The 15,342-nt window shown below is 44.7% G+C and overlaps 1 pseudogene; it reads right to left on the reverse strand.

Annotated features, from left to right (window-relative positions):
* Window positions 1-10,374: 10,374 nt before the first annotated feature.
* Window positions 10,375-11,098, reverse strand: LOC135917113 (uncharacterized; annotated as a pseudogene).
* Between the last annotated feature and the right edge of the window lie 4,244 nt (window positions 11,099-15,342).

Here is a 15,342-nt window from a genome sequence, read left to right on the forward strand (position 1 = left end):
TATTCCGCGGCGGCTCCATCACCTCGGACGTCGCCAACTGCTGTTATTTAGTCGGAAACGGAGCACTATAGATTGATTCTGCTTTCCGCTGTGAACAATTATGTGCGAAGATACAGCCTCTAGATAGCACTTTTCGCGATTGTTTATATCCGTTGCCTGTTTTACTGAAAATTGAAGTAGCAGGTTGGACAGGAGCTATTATTTCTAGCCTCCGTCGATCTGTGCGTCAGTCAGATACAATGAATGCAAGCCCTGAAAAAATTTGTGGCAAGTATATCCATGGTATTACAGGTGGTGAGCGCCAGCTATTCCACATAGCGTTTTTTTTTAGTTTTAAGGCGAAAGCCTTTAGATCTGTATGTTTCAAGGTGGCATTGTGAACAGAAAATACCACGTGACCCAAGGAAGGCCAGAGGTCCTCGTCTCTCGCAGTACTTGTCCTTCGCGCTTTACGTCCTTTTTTTATAATGAGTTACCAACTAGCCCAAGCAACCACCCTAGATTAGAGAGGATTAAGGTGGGTGAAAGGAGATTGAGCTCGATCAGGGTAGATTAATGTGAATTAGTGCTGTAAATGAGTATTAAGAGCGATTAGGATGAATTCTGGTAGATTAGGGTGGATTAGGGTTGATGGAGGCGGATTAGGGTGTATTAAGCAAGATTAAGGTGAATTCAGGTGCATGAATAAGGATTAAGGTGTATGAAAGAGGATGTAGCTGTGTGAAAGAGGATTAAGGTTGTAAAGCCTACTGTAATAAACCTTAACCAAGGCTAGTCATCCATACTCCTTAATCGGCCTTAATCCTCCTTAATTTACCTTAATCCATCCTAATTCACCACGGGCCTCCCTAATCAACCTTCATCCACCCTAATCCTCCTTAATACACATTAATCCCTCTTAATCCAACTAATAATCCTTAGTTCACCCGAATCATCTTTCATTCACTTTGTTCCGTAATAATTCACCTTCATCGACTTTATTCCAACTTAATCCTCCTTAAACCCTCTTCATTCACTTCATTTCACCCTAGCCAACCATAATGCTCCTTTATAGACCTTAATGCACCTTCATCCTAACCCACCTTCATCTACGTTAACCCACCCTAATCCTCCTTAATGCGCCTTAATCCTGCTTAATCGACCCTGATTCACCTTCATTGATTTCAATCCACCCTAATTATACTTATTACATCTTAATTCGTCTTAATCCAATCAATAATCAATTATTATTTGACTTTGCTAACCAGTAATTATCTCTTATACACGGCTGCACGTGCTTGGCTCTTGGCTTCGCTACCGGCCTTCTTTCAGTCACGTGGTGTTTTCTGTAGCTCACAACACCACCTTGAAACAGAGATTTAAGGCGGTCGCTTAATAAGCCACACACAGAGGGATGTGCCACACGCAATACCACATCAGATGTACAAAGTAAAGCATCTCATCATCTGGCAGAAAAAGTATCCGGAGTATAGAACTCATCTCAAAGCTCCTTTTCCATCAGTATACACCGTTCATACGGCTCTAAGAAAAAAAAACCCTCATAAACGTTCCCTTCAGAATTATCGATGCTGTTATCAGCATTTCCCAAAATTTTCGACACCACTGGGGCGCTCAACTTGCCCAAAATAACACACCTCAATAGAATGCTGCGGCCCATCAGCGGGAGCTGAGGAGGAAAAGCGTGCCGTGTGCAGCCGGCGGGCGAAGAAAATCGAGGAGGAAAGCGCCGTGAGGAAGAGAGTGTCGCTACTTTCAAATGCTTTTGAATCCTTAACCTTAATCCTCCTTCATCTACCCTAATCCCCCTTAATCCTTGTTCATGCACCTTAATCCTGCTTGTACAATCTAATCCACTTCAATCCACCCTAATCAGTCCTAATACTCCTTCATTAGGCCTAATTCACCTTATTCTACCCTAATCCACCTTAATGATCCTACATCCACCTTAATCATCTTTTATACGCCTTAATCCTTATTCATGCGCATTATTCCACCTTAATCCTGCTTAATACACCCTAATCTATCTCTGTCAAACCTAACCCACCTCAATCTACCCTGATACATCATAATCGGTGTTAATCCTCCTTTACCAACCTTAATCCTCCTTTATTCACCTTAATCCTTTTTCATGCATTCTAATCGGTCTTAATACCGCTTCAACCCTAATTCACCTAAATCCACCCTAATACGCCTTAGTCCTCCTTCATCCTCTTTCAAAACCTATAACCTTTATCCTTATTCGTGCACCTTAATCCTTCTTAATACACTAATCACCTTAATCCTCCCTAATATCCCTGCCACACGGGCACAGAAAATGACAGTAACTGGCTAATGCCTTGGACTTTAATGTCATTCGCGGGGTGCCACACGGACATGCTTTATAGACAGTTTTAGTATACGCCTCGTGCACCGCCTATAGAGGCGCCACTGAAAGCCACCTAGCGGACGCTTCCAACAGTACACGCGGGAGCAGTAGCAGACGACAACCATTTGCAGCAAGGATGGCTGAAGTTCGCGGCTGCGATTTCTCCTTTGTTCGGGTGCCAGGCTGCTTCTTCTGCGGTGACCGCTGTAGGGAAGATGCTGACCTTTGTGTGAGCGGGTATGACCATGATGTGATCGGTGCTTGGGACACCATGGTCCGCATACGTGCAAGGTGTGTCCCGCAGACAAACGCCATGAACCCCATTTACATGACGTGAAGCTCATGTTGACTAGCCGATAAATTTTCTTGAGTGATGCGATCTCTCGATGGATTTTTTATTCTACCCTTGCCGCAATGCTCCTTCTGTACCTGAATAATAAGCACCCGTCGTTAGTGCAGACTTATATCAAACAAATTCACACGGTGCAGTCTCTGCATATGCCGTTGTGATTTTTCTGCCGATGAATACATGTGACATCGCCGAATAACTGCAGTCGAAGTCGCCTCAAGAAGAGTGATTGCCAATTTATTGATGGAAACGCGTACACTAGCCAACGAAGTCACCAAACACACGGGTTAATAAAAGCGCGTGTTAGTGCTGTACCGCCGATGCAATTCTGCTGCATACGCCGATGAACTACCTTTCGCGCTGCAGTTTGTGCAATGTTATATTCCCCAAGGGAGCTGCTTGGAAACGTACAAAGCTGAAGACTTACTAACTTTTCAGTACTTTTTATATTACTAGAGAGAGGTGTCACATGATATATTTAAAGGCAGAGCAGCGCCAGTCAAAGTAGATGAGCGTTGGCGGCAAAGCCCTGTTTAGTCGTCTGCAGCGTAAGTATAAGAAATAATTCAGTTGCGTACAAAACATACTTGCAAGAAGGGACTACGTTGTGAAAGAAAGAAATCACTCAGCGTGTTAAGTTTGCTCAGGCAGCATCGAGGTGTGATGACTTCCCAAATGGGACGCGAACTTTTCAGCGAGAAATGGAAAAAAATACCATATGCAGCAGCTATTAGCAATTCTCGCCCTGAACTACGTATTTTCTAAACACATTTCCAAAAACGCAAACGATATCTAAGATGCCCTCGGGAGAAAAGAATAAAGCTGTTAAAGAAGCACTTCCTTGGTATCATTCCACTAAGACACAGCATGATTTATACCCTTTACAAACAAGGCAGGGTGAAAACTTCGCAGCTTAAAAGAATCGACCAGTGTTAGGCATGGAGCAACTAGGAACAGTTAAACATGTGCGAAGCCACGTATAAAATAGATGTAAAAACATGAAGTGCGCGACAGCTACTGAGAGGATTTACCGCGCCACATGAAACCAACAATTTCAGTTCTTGCGAATTTCAGTAGCTTTAAGATACAACGCAATGCGCTCGTGCAGTCGTGCTGCCTAGCTAGCGCAACGCGGTAACGAAGCGGAAAACAATATAAGCGGCAAACAGCACTCCGAACTTTAGCGAAATGCCTTTAAACCTCATGCTGCACTGCAGACGAACTTCGTTGCTCACGCGTCTTACTATGATCGAGTAAAAAAAAACACCGACGAGACAAAGGAAACGATGAGAACAATAAATTTCCCTTCGAAGCGACGATACATTTTTGCTACCGTTGCTCCCGCTGATGAGGCTTTGCCGGTAATGATTAGAACCGTATCGCCGGCACGTTTTCACCGGTATTTGAGCCCCCCACCCTGCAACAATTCTTCGACATTCCCTGAAGCTTTGGCCACCCCACACGTGCGAACGGTGTTGCCTATCTTGCTCTGAAAACGTGAATAAGACAGAGAAGCACGATCAACGACACAACAAATTACGGCGCGCGCCAAGCTCCTCTCCCGCGTGTTCTGCGCAAGGCCGCCACCAGTGGCGCGTCCGTCGGCGTGCACGGCGCCTATAGCGTACGCTATACCATTGCGTACGCCAAAAAATCGCGGGTCGTCACTGCGCATGCACTGAACGCTAAACGAAATAGCGGGTATTGGCGGCGAGGAGTTTCGGAGTCGCCCTCTATTGGAAGCGCCTCGCTGCCGTAGTATGAGGGATCACGTGACGCGCTCCTCATAGGTTTTGCTGTCAGCGCTCGCTGAGAACACCACGCGGGAGCTCTCCCCGACATTTCTGTAAGTACTTTCGAAACGAGAGAAGTTTTTTATTGTCTAAATAATAATCCTAGGCAAGCAGAAAGCCCAGAATGGTCTACAGACACTATATCTTTGCAGAATACAACAATGAGCACCCACTGCCCGTGGTCGCCGCGATGGAATCTCCCGAAGCGGCTTCTTGCGTGAAAGGTAGGCAATTGCCGAGAGCTAACTATGTGAAATATGTTCTGATAGTGGGCTGTTTGTATAACGATGTCGAGCATAACAGAATGAAACCACAATGCAGCGATCGCAATGGTTCGCAGCGACCGAATGAGCGTCTGCATGCACGCCCGCGTATGAAGTTTCGATTTCGCTGCGAGCGTGTTTTCGCACCGTGCCGCGAGCTTTAGGCCGCTACATATGCGCATTTTGCAGTACAGAAGCTACCTTTGTTGCCTGGACACTGTCAGAGCTGTTCAAAAATATTTTTCTTATAACTAGGGACTTCGACGCCTACGGCGATTTCTGATGTGCCATCACGACAATTTATTCTTATATTTTGTTTCTTATAAATTCTTGGACATTTGAATATCGTTATTTGTCAAGTTGTGTCACACTGCACATTTTTCGGTCTTTGCGGCGAGCTATTCCCCACTGTTTATTTTTCTTGATCCAGTACATTAATTGTTTGGTGCTAATACAAACATCAGCATATGCCATGCTTTTTTAGATGTGCTTCTTACACTTCCCTTTCCATTCCAGTGAACTTGCCGTTATCAAGCATCACCAAGTTCATAGAGCAAAGCTTCACGACTTCGCGACTGCTGTTGGAAGGAGAAGCAGTCTACGAATCGAAACATGTGGTAGCATGCAATGTGAAGGAGATGAAAGATGCCACAATAACGTTTGCTGGGCTTGTTCTCCAAACGTAGGCACTAAACAAGGACCCGCATGAGCTGGAAATTTCTGTGAAAGACAGAGAAGTTATTGTAGCAACTTGCAGCTGCAAAGCAGGGTAAAAACAAAGTGTAAATACTAAAATGCAAATTTTTTGAAGCATTACATTTTAAAAGTACTTTTTTATGAAATCCTTTGATCACTTTCAGCGTATATTTAAACAATATTAAAAATTTTATAAAATAATTTGATCACTTTCTTGTTATAATCCAACCAGAAAAACTACAAATTACTACCCCTGCTTTTCTTGACTTGATTATCTACTGGTTTCATATGGTTGTCACTAACAAAATTAGCCCCCTGAGTTACCCTTCTTTTCAACTAGAATTGAAAAATTCAACAAAATTGAGTAAAATGAACGCACACCTATGCATGTCTCTGAGCACAAGAAAGCACCGCTACGTTAGTAGCATGAGAGCAGCATTCCGGGCAAGTTGGTAATCCATTACTTAAATGATATTGCGCGACACTAAAAAAACGACAAGGACGTTAGAGAAGACGGTGCAAGCACGACACACTTGCGCTTGGTGTGGTCTTCTCTCACGTCCGTGTCGTTTTTTTAGTGTCGCGCATTATCATTTAAGTTAGTAGCATAGCAGCATTCTATTGTGCCACTCTTTGTACAGTACCGAATATCATTTCTGTGGGTGTATATGGCTGTTAGTATGGCATCGATTCATTCAGTAAGCATGTATATTACTCCAAGCTAACAGCTGGTTCTGCATGTCTTCATTCAGGTTGCACAAATGCAAGCACATGGTTGCACTCCTCCTGCACAATAATGCAAGGGACACATTTGACATCCTGTCTTCCACTGATCTTCCTCAGCTGTGGGGCAAAGCGCTCAAGGCAGGTATCAAAGATAAATATGTGCCAAGGAAGATTGTGGATCTTCCTTGTTGAGAAAAGGTAAACAAAAATTACTTTCAACTTGGTTAATGGAACGTTAAAGTTATAGCAGTAGTAAAATAAAGCAGAACCAAATAAAATACAGATGTTTATTCCTGAAATGTCTCAGGCGAAGAGTGACCACGTGAAGCTTCCCACTGAGGACACCTTAAACAGGCTGCGGCATGCTTTGCCCTACAGTTCTACAGCATTCAGGCACAATGAAAGCAGTAAGTACACCTTTTCTACCATTAAGTCATGACTGGCTGCCAACACCATTTGTGCACAGATAATGCCAACTACAAGAAATGTACAACCCACTGTCAGAGAGAACATATTTGGTAGAATTGCTCATTATAGAAGCACTCCAGCTCTTCGTACTAGCTAATTCTTGTTAACACACTGTGCAACCACTCAGAGAGGAACTGTTGCTGCTTCACCTTGCTTGCTAGAAACAATAATAATTATGGGGTTTTACATGCCAAAACCACTTTCTGATTATGAGGCACGCCGTAGTGGAGGACGCCGGAAATTTCGACCACCTGGGGTTCTTTAACGTGCACCTAAATGTAAGTACACGGGTGTTTTCGCATTTCGCCCCCATCGAAATGCAGCCGCCGTGGCCGGGATTCGGTCCCGCGACCTCGTGCTCAACAGCCCAACACCATAGCCATTGAGCAACCACGGCGGGTTTGCTAGAAACAGGAAAGCCAGGTACTTTGGAACCTGCAGTGACATGCAATTCAGCAGCACCACTAAAATTCCTCCTCTCTTTAACAGTGGACTGCAATGTACATTTCATTGAACCTGTAAGGCTGACTACAGATTCTTCCACATACACCACTTCATGCTTTCTAAACACTTTGGTGCTGGTTGTTGCAAACATAACTTGCATAGGTAGTGGATTGCAAGTTTATTGTATTGTGTTATCCACTTAAAGGGGTTGGGACACCAAATTTTGAGGCTATAAAAAGCATGTTGTAGGCTGCTTCCGTATGCAAGGACACTCAGAACGAGGTATTGGACGCTGCAAACGTTTCAAAATAATTTTAATTCAGCTCCAAAAAGTCAATAAAAACTCCTTCTCGTAGTCGAGACCCATCGCTAGCGCGGCAGTTACTACGTCACAGAGGAGGAACGAAAATATTGAGGTCATAGCACACTAGCACAAAAGCGTGACGTTTGATGAGTAGAGATGAAATGCCGATTACGGAGCCTGCTGAGCCGAACGACCGAGCATAGCCTCCACTACGACCGAGCTACAGGCATATAGAAATCCTTTCTTAATGCAAATAAGGGGAGGCGTGCATACACGGACACAAGAGGAGAGAAGTGGACAACACGAACGCCGCACGGCGGCCCGCGAACGGCAAGCTGCGTGCGGCGAGTTGCCGTACGGACGGGCGTTTAGGCCGACTCCGAACAGGATATGCGGCGTTCGTGTTGTCCGCTTCTCTCCTCGCATAGTCGCATAGTTCGGCAGCTCGGAGCGGTCTCTCGTTCGCTTGGCCTTTCTCAATGTGAGGGCCCGCCCACGTTACCGGCACGGAAACTCGCCGCACGCCGTTCACCGTTCGCGGGCCCCCGTGCGACTGCGCTTTTGCTCGCGAACGGCGAGATTTTCTTGCCGTAGAGAGGACGGGCCCGGAACCTACTTGTGCGGCAGCCGTACGGCGAAGCAGCCAATCAGCGACCGAGTGGTCACTCTGGCACCGACGGCAGCTTCACCGCCTCTGATCGTTCGGCGCCGCCGATATCGTCGCTAGGCCTTTACCGGTTCACTTCAAAGCTAAAGCTTACGGCGCTTCGGAATGAATCCCCGGCTCTCACAAGCCGCAATATTTTCTTACTGTTGTTGTCGCTCTTCGCAATAATTATAATAATCGCGACATGCACTTCGTATCACCAGTTGACCTCTGCTGGGAGAGCACGCGTATGCGCGAGCAGACGACGCAGCATAGTTTTACGTCAGTATTTTTTGTGGCCCACGTGACCAAGCCATGTTGCGTTTCCTCCTCTGTGACGTCATAGCTTCCCCCGGAGCCCAGAAACCGAAACCGAAATCGCTCGGTATAATAATGCTATTATGAAATTATTTATTGGATACATATGAATTCCGCTGTGTGTATCGTGCTCCCTGAAGCATGACTCAACGTTTGAATCAACAAACGCATGAACGAAAATTTTGATGTCTCCACCCCTTTAAGCTGCAGGAAGACGTTAAAACAAATATTTTACAACTAAATCTCTGGTTCCATGGCCTGTAAACTTTTTTGACAGTTTCACATTAGAGCACATGCTTACAAGAAAATACAGACAAATGAAGTTTTGGTAATGAGCCAACTCTATTTATGACCAATGCACTACATGTAGTCATCTTTTACTAGAACCTGCAGGTGTAAATAAAATCAAAACAATAGAGCAACTACTTATACAAATTGTGGACATAATTGCCAGTCACAGTCATAGAGTCTAAACATTAATACAAGGCAGATTATGTACAATGAGCAAAAATGGACTTATATGTGTTGTCAGAAGTGCTTCGATTGGGGCTAGTTTGTATGGCATCACTGCATGCGGTATTGTTTCACTGCACACAAAAGGTGGCACACAAATGACATTAGCACGGTCTGTGTTTGTTTCTTGTTTTTAGTGTTGATGTACGTGTGCTTGCCATCTTTACAGCACAACAATATACCATACACTCGTGTGATGGCATTTTGTCAAGCTGCGGTCATGACTTTTGGCACTTAGACAATGTGCTTGCTTTCTAGGAAACCCTACGCATCCAGCAGATGTAGCCAGCAGCTCGTCTTCAAGTGGCAAACAAGACTGCAGAGCTGCAGATGCACCAAATACAACCCCAACGCCAAATGAACACAGTGCATGTGGAGAAATATTGGAGCACAATAAGGAAGGGTCTTGCAAAGCAAGGCCACCAGCACTGACAGAAGCCGTCATCAAGGCAGTAGAAGCGGGGGCACTTTCAACAGAAGACATTTATATACGATTGCAGCAGACATTCACACAATCAAACATTCAGACAATCACGCATTTGACAAAGCAATAGGTGAACTCACAACACTGGATGCTCTACAGGAAAGGACTCATAACAGCATCTATTGCTTACTCTGTGTACACGCGAGTGCATACACTGAAAACAAAAATGGGCCCTCATGACGTGCGCCCTCTGCTTAGGTCAGTGATGAGGGAACAAACGGTGCAAACTCCAGCTATGTCAAGAGGATCCTTGCTTGAGAACACAGCAAAAGAGTTCTACTTAGCCACAACAACACACCAAAATCTCCAACTACAAAGCATAGACCTTGTAATTTCCAAAGACAACCCTTGTGTTGGAGCAAGTCCAGATGGACTTGTTACTTGTAGCTGCTGTGCTACCAGAGTGCTACAAGTAAAATGCCCAGTTAATTTGGAAAGGTTTCAGGCTCAGGAGCTAACAACACTGAGCAACGGCAAGTTAAGCCTTAAGAAAACAAGTAGATATTTCGGCCAAATTCGAGTGCAAATGGGGATTCTAGAAGTAGAGATGGCTGATTTCTTTGTTTTTCAGGACCGCGAGAATGTGTAGCTGCTAACAGCTAATTTTGATAGAGACTTTTTTAGCACTGTTGTAGAGCGAGCTGTATATTTTTTTAAGTGTTATGTGCTGCCGTATGTAACTCATTAAAAAACTCAAGATATGAACATTGCTTTTAATAATGAACAGAAAATTGATTGCAAAGTTGCAGACTGTACAAACATTCATTGCACTATTGAGCTATATTGTGAGTAATCTGCAACAAGATCATTGCTTAGAGAAGATTTTTTACATCAACAAAGTGTTTTCATGCAAATACATGTTAACCTCTGAACCACTGTTCGTAAAATTAAGGACCATCAGCATCTACAGATTTTTTAGACGGTGCGACTAATGACCAAAAATAAATGCAGGCTTGTTTATGTGGCCTCTCTGTTGCGTGCTCTGTCGTGTGAAAAAATAATTTCCTAATTTAAAAACTTGTCATCACTGAAAATTGGCTTAGAAAGGTTCACAATTCCAGCTATGATCTGCACAATGTCATGAATAAATGGAAAAAGTTCTATTCCTACATTTCCTCCCAAAATCTTGAATGCATTCGTTCGCTGGATTGCCCTCTCCACGTGAACTCGTGCTGCAGCAATGCTTTGCTTTCTTTCAGCATCATCTTTTGAAAGCTGCTTTTTGTTCTTCAAAAAAGGTGGACGCACCATTTTATTGTGGTGTTCAAGGCATAATTTGTCAATCAGAAAACCCATATCTACCATAACACTGTCTATAAAAGGTAGAAACTTCTCCAACACTACATTCCTTAGTTATGAAGGAATCGGATGCCCTTCCCCCATAGGCATTGCTAACATAGCTGATGTGTCCTCCTGTTGTCTCACAGACAAGAGTTTTAGCTGTGTATGTACCTTTATACCAACTGTAAGTCAGCAACTGAGACTCCATGTTCTTGGGCCTCTGCAATGGTATCTCAGTACAGTCAAGTACTACGCGAACAGTGGTGTAATCTTTAAAGTACACAGTCATATTGTCAATGACAGCTTCTTTTGTAGGCCATTAGACTGCCTCTCGCAATATTGCTGGAAGGACTGTCACACTTGCTTTAAAGATGTCGGCTGCAGTGGTTCTATGAACACCAAAGAGTACACCTAACACTGAAAATGTCAGGTTTTGCTGCAACTTCATAAACGTGAGCAACACAGCGTCTTCATTTGAGATGCAAAATCCCTTTGCATGTGAAAGTAGTCTACAATGTGTATAGGTCACACAAGTTGTAGAAAACCTGGAAGCAGGGCAGACCAGTAAGAACATTGAGGGCTTTTTCATCTCGGATCGCAGCAATGCTTAGTGGCTGGCGCCGCGCTGCGTCAAGGGTGTTGACTTGGACACCAATGTCATTTGTAACTGTAAGGGCGTCGGAAGGTATGGCTGAAGTAGAAAATAATAATTATTGTGGGTGTTCCCATGGATTAAAAATACACAATAACCTTTGTTTTTAGCGCACCTTGGCTGCAGGTTTCACTGGAATCTTGTTCTTCCTCAGTGTGAATGTGGGGGGGGGGGGGACTGGTGCTGGCCTGGGGCTCAACAGCCAGTGTTGCAGGATCATCTTTACGGAAGGTCTCGGCCAGAGGTCTGTCCTCTGTAAACGAGAGGTCTGTCCTCTGTGCACACTTAAAGCACATAGCATATTGCCCACAACTAATATGAAGCAAAATGACTTGATTAAGCACCAATTCTAAATGTATATAGAAGAACATATATTACCTCAGCACAGCAACAACATTTCAAGCTAAAGGTAGAGACGTTGACATTCTTTCCTTTCTAACTAGAACTGTTAACAATACTTGGCTTGTGTGGATTCGATTTTCTTACTTTGCGTGCTTCACAACTGGCTGCAAAGACAGCTGGCATTTACTTTTGCGATCGTACTATTTCATCGCATACAGAACATTTTTTTAAAGGGAAATATTTATGTACTTTCCTCCCATCTTGCAGGTTTCTGCGGAACTGATTTGCCAAAATAATTCTTATAGGCACTGACGTAGTGTTTATCATTACTGATAAGTTTACACATTCTCATCTAGTTATGTTATAAACTACTTGAAGTTAGTGCGTACCTTTTTAGACATGTGCACAAATTGTTCCTCCGGTGGGTTAGCTAACGGCCACATGTTTTATAGTACAGGTGACTACATATTGCATCACTACTCAAGTCTGGTGAAGACCGCAGCATCTTGGCACAACTATCAGAACATTTTGATTCACCATTACATCATAACCAAGATTTGGCAACAGCACATCCCTACATACTACTTTAAGCTTATTACAATGTACAGTTGTAGGTCCTTTTTCTTGATATGCTGACACCATGAGAAATGGTCATGCACTGCACAGCAGATCTTGCATATTGGGAAAAATGAGTTATTTTAGGTGCTGTTACCCTTCGACAATGACTTGCGTTTACAGTTTGGCATAGTGCTTGCATGAAGCTCTCTTGTTGCCCACACACTGAAACTTAACATGTATTCTAGCTGCTATGGACTCTGATCGAGCAGAAGCAAATAAAATACCCATGCGCAGTAGAAACTGTGTCGGAAGATTACTAGTATCATGAAGCATGATGCAAAAATGCTTGTTTTTAGCCGAAATACCCTCCAAATGCGAGAACAAGGGAAGGCCCAGCACGACGTGTCGGAAGATTACAAGTATCATGAAGCACGATGCAAAAATGCTTGTTTTTAGCCGAAATACCCTCGAAATGCGAGAACCAGGGAAGGCCGAGCAAAGGTGAACATGCCTCACAGGCCTTATCTGTTGTTCGTTTCTCGCTGCCCTGATTACAATTAAATGGCCTGTTTACAATATTGGTACACATGTGCATCAAATGTTTGAGCCTTCGTGTCAATAAAACCAGGAGCAATACGAACATTTACGCATAAATAAAGTGCCACCATGTATACGCAATGCCTCATAACCTCGAGTGTACCGGAATCTTGGAAGAACGCTAACATAATCCTAATCCATAAGAAAGGGGACGCCAAAGACTTGAAAAATTATAGACCGATCAGCTTACTGTCCGTCGCCTACAAAGTATTTACTAAGGTAATCGCAAATAGAATCAGGAACACCTTAGACTTCTGTCAACCAAAGGACCAGGCAGGATTCCGTAAAGGCTACTCAACAATAGACCATATTCACACTATCAATCAGGTGATAGAAAAATGTGCAGAATATAACCAACCCTTATATATAGCTTTCATTGATTACGAGAAAGCGTTTGATTCAGTCGAAACCTCAGCAGTCATGGAGGCATTACGGAATCAGGGTGTAGTTGAGCCATATGTAAAAATACTGGAAGATATCTATAGCGGCTCGACAGCCACCGTAGTCCTCCACAAAGAAAGCAACAAAATCCCAATAAAGAAAGGCGTCAGACAGGGAGATACGATCTCTCCAATGCTATTCACCGCATGTTTACAGGAGGTATTCAGAGACCTGGAGTGGGAAGGATCGGGGATAAAAGTTGATGGAGAATACCTTCGCAACTTGCGATTCGCTGATGATATTGCCTTGCTTAGTAACTCAGGAGACCAATTGCAATGCATGCTCACTGACCTGGAGAGGCAAAGCAGAAGGGTGGGTCTGAAAATTAATCTGCAGAAAACTAAAGTAATGTTTAACAGTCTCGGATGAGAACAGCAGTTTACGATAGGTAGCGAGGCACTGGAAGTGGTAAGGGAATACATCTACTTAGGGCAGGTAGTGACCACGGATCCGGATCATGAGACTGAAATAACCAGAAGAATAAGAATGGGCTGGGGTACGTTTGGCAGGCATTCTCAAATCATGAACAGCAGGTTGCCACTATCCCTCAAAAGGAAAGTGTATAACAGCTGTGTGCTACCAGTACTCACATATGGGGCAGAAACCTGGAGGCTTACGAAAAGGGTTCTGCTGAAATTGAGGACGACGCAACGAGCTATGGAAAGAAGAATGATCGGTGTAACGTTAAGGGATAAGAGCAGATTAGGTGAGGCAACAAACGCGGGGAAATGACATCTTAGTTGAAATAAAGAAAAATAAATGGACATGGGCCGGACATGTAATGAGGAGGGGAGATAACCGATGGTCATTAAGGGTTACGGACTGGATTCCAAGGGAAGAGAAGCGTAGCAGGGGGCGGCAGAAAGTTAGGTGGGCGGATGACATTAAGACGTTTCCAGGGACAACATGGCCACAATTAGTACATGACCGGGGTAGTTGGAGAAGTATGGGAGAGGCCTTTGCCCTGCAGTGGGCGTAACTAGGCTGATGATGATGATGAAAGTGCCACCATAGGCAGGGTATCGATTGTGAATCTCGGCTCGCACACCACTTCGCTGTTCTTTAGCGCATAGCGTTCCCGTCAGAAGAACGCAAGCTTGGTTGAGAGAAAATTATTGCTACAATAAATGCAGCACACATCAGATGAGCAGCAGACACAGCGTTTAGCTCGCGATGCACATCCACCAGCAAACGTCGTGTAGATATTATTGCAGTCAACGAGTCTAAACAATGACGTACGTATCTGCAGTCGATTTTGCGGACGCTGAGGACGGGGCGGACGATCAAGAGGTCGCACCGGAAGGTTCTGAGATTGTATCGCACCTCGTAAAAGCCAGCGCCTTTTCCAGCCTGCGAGTGATAAGCGTCTTTAGCCGGGCAGCGCACGCGGGCGAGCGTCTCAGTGCGCGCTTTCTGCTACTCACCGAACATCGCAGCCCCGACGCCGTATCAAAAATCTTCCTCGCGGAAGTGCTTGCTGCACGCACGAGCTGTAGCCGATGGCTGCTTGCCGGTTCTTAGTTTCGTGATCCAAGCTTCACGAAGCCTCTTGTCCCGTGGGTATGTATGAAAGCTGACACCGGGATCCGTTGTGTACGTCCGGCACTGCGGCACCGTGTAGTAGCCTACAATGTTGCGTGCCTTCAAAGGCAGCCACTACGTATTGTGTGCTTTCAGGCGTTGTAAAGGAGGCACTCCAAGTGGGAAAATCTCGCCACTAAATGAAGACCGAAGCGTACGAGGGAATTTCACCTCTCGTTTTCAGCTGGCTTCGGCGCTCCCGAAGCAGCCGACGCGGCCGCTATGCCCACGTGATCCCTCATAGCACGTCACGTCGACGGTGGCGCCAGCTTTTCCAGTGGTGGAGCTCGATAGCGGGCGTACGCAACGTAAACGAGTTAGCGTTAGCGTTTTTGAGTGGTTTGCGGGAAACATGGCGGCTTCCCGGCTGCCCGCTTCGAATCGAATTTGGCGTTGCTTTTGTACAATGCACTTCGTTCGTAGCAAATGACTGTGTAAACAGCTTTCGCTTAGTCTCGGGCCGCTTCGACGAGAGAGTATTATGGATAACCTCGTGGTGTTTTCGAGATCGCTTCTCGTTT

This window comes from Dermacentor albipictus, chromosome 1 (assembly GCF_038994185.2).
Source record: "Dermacentor albipictus isolate Rhodes 1998 colony chromosome 1, USDA_Dalb.pri_finalv2, whole genome shotgun sequence".
Classification (NCBI taxonomy): domain Eukaryota; kingdom Metazoa; phylum Arthropoda; class Arachnida; order Ixodida; family Ixodidae; genus Dermacentor; species Dermacentor albipictus.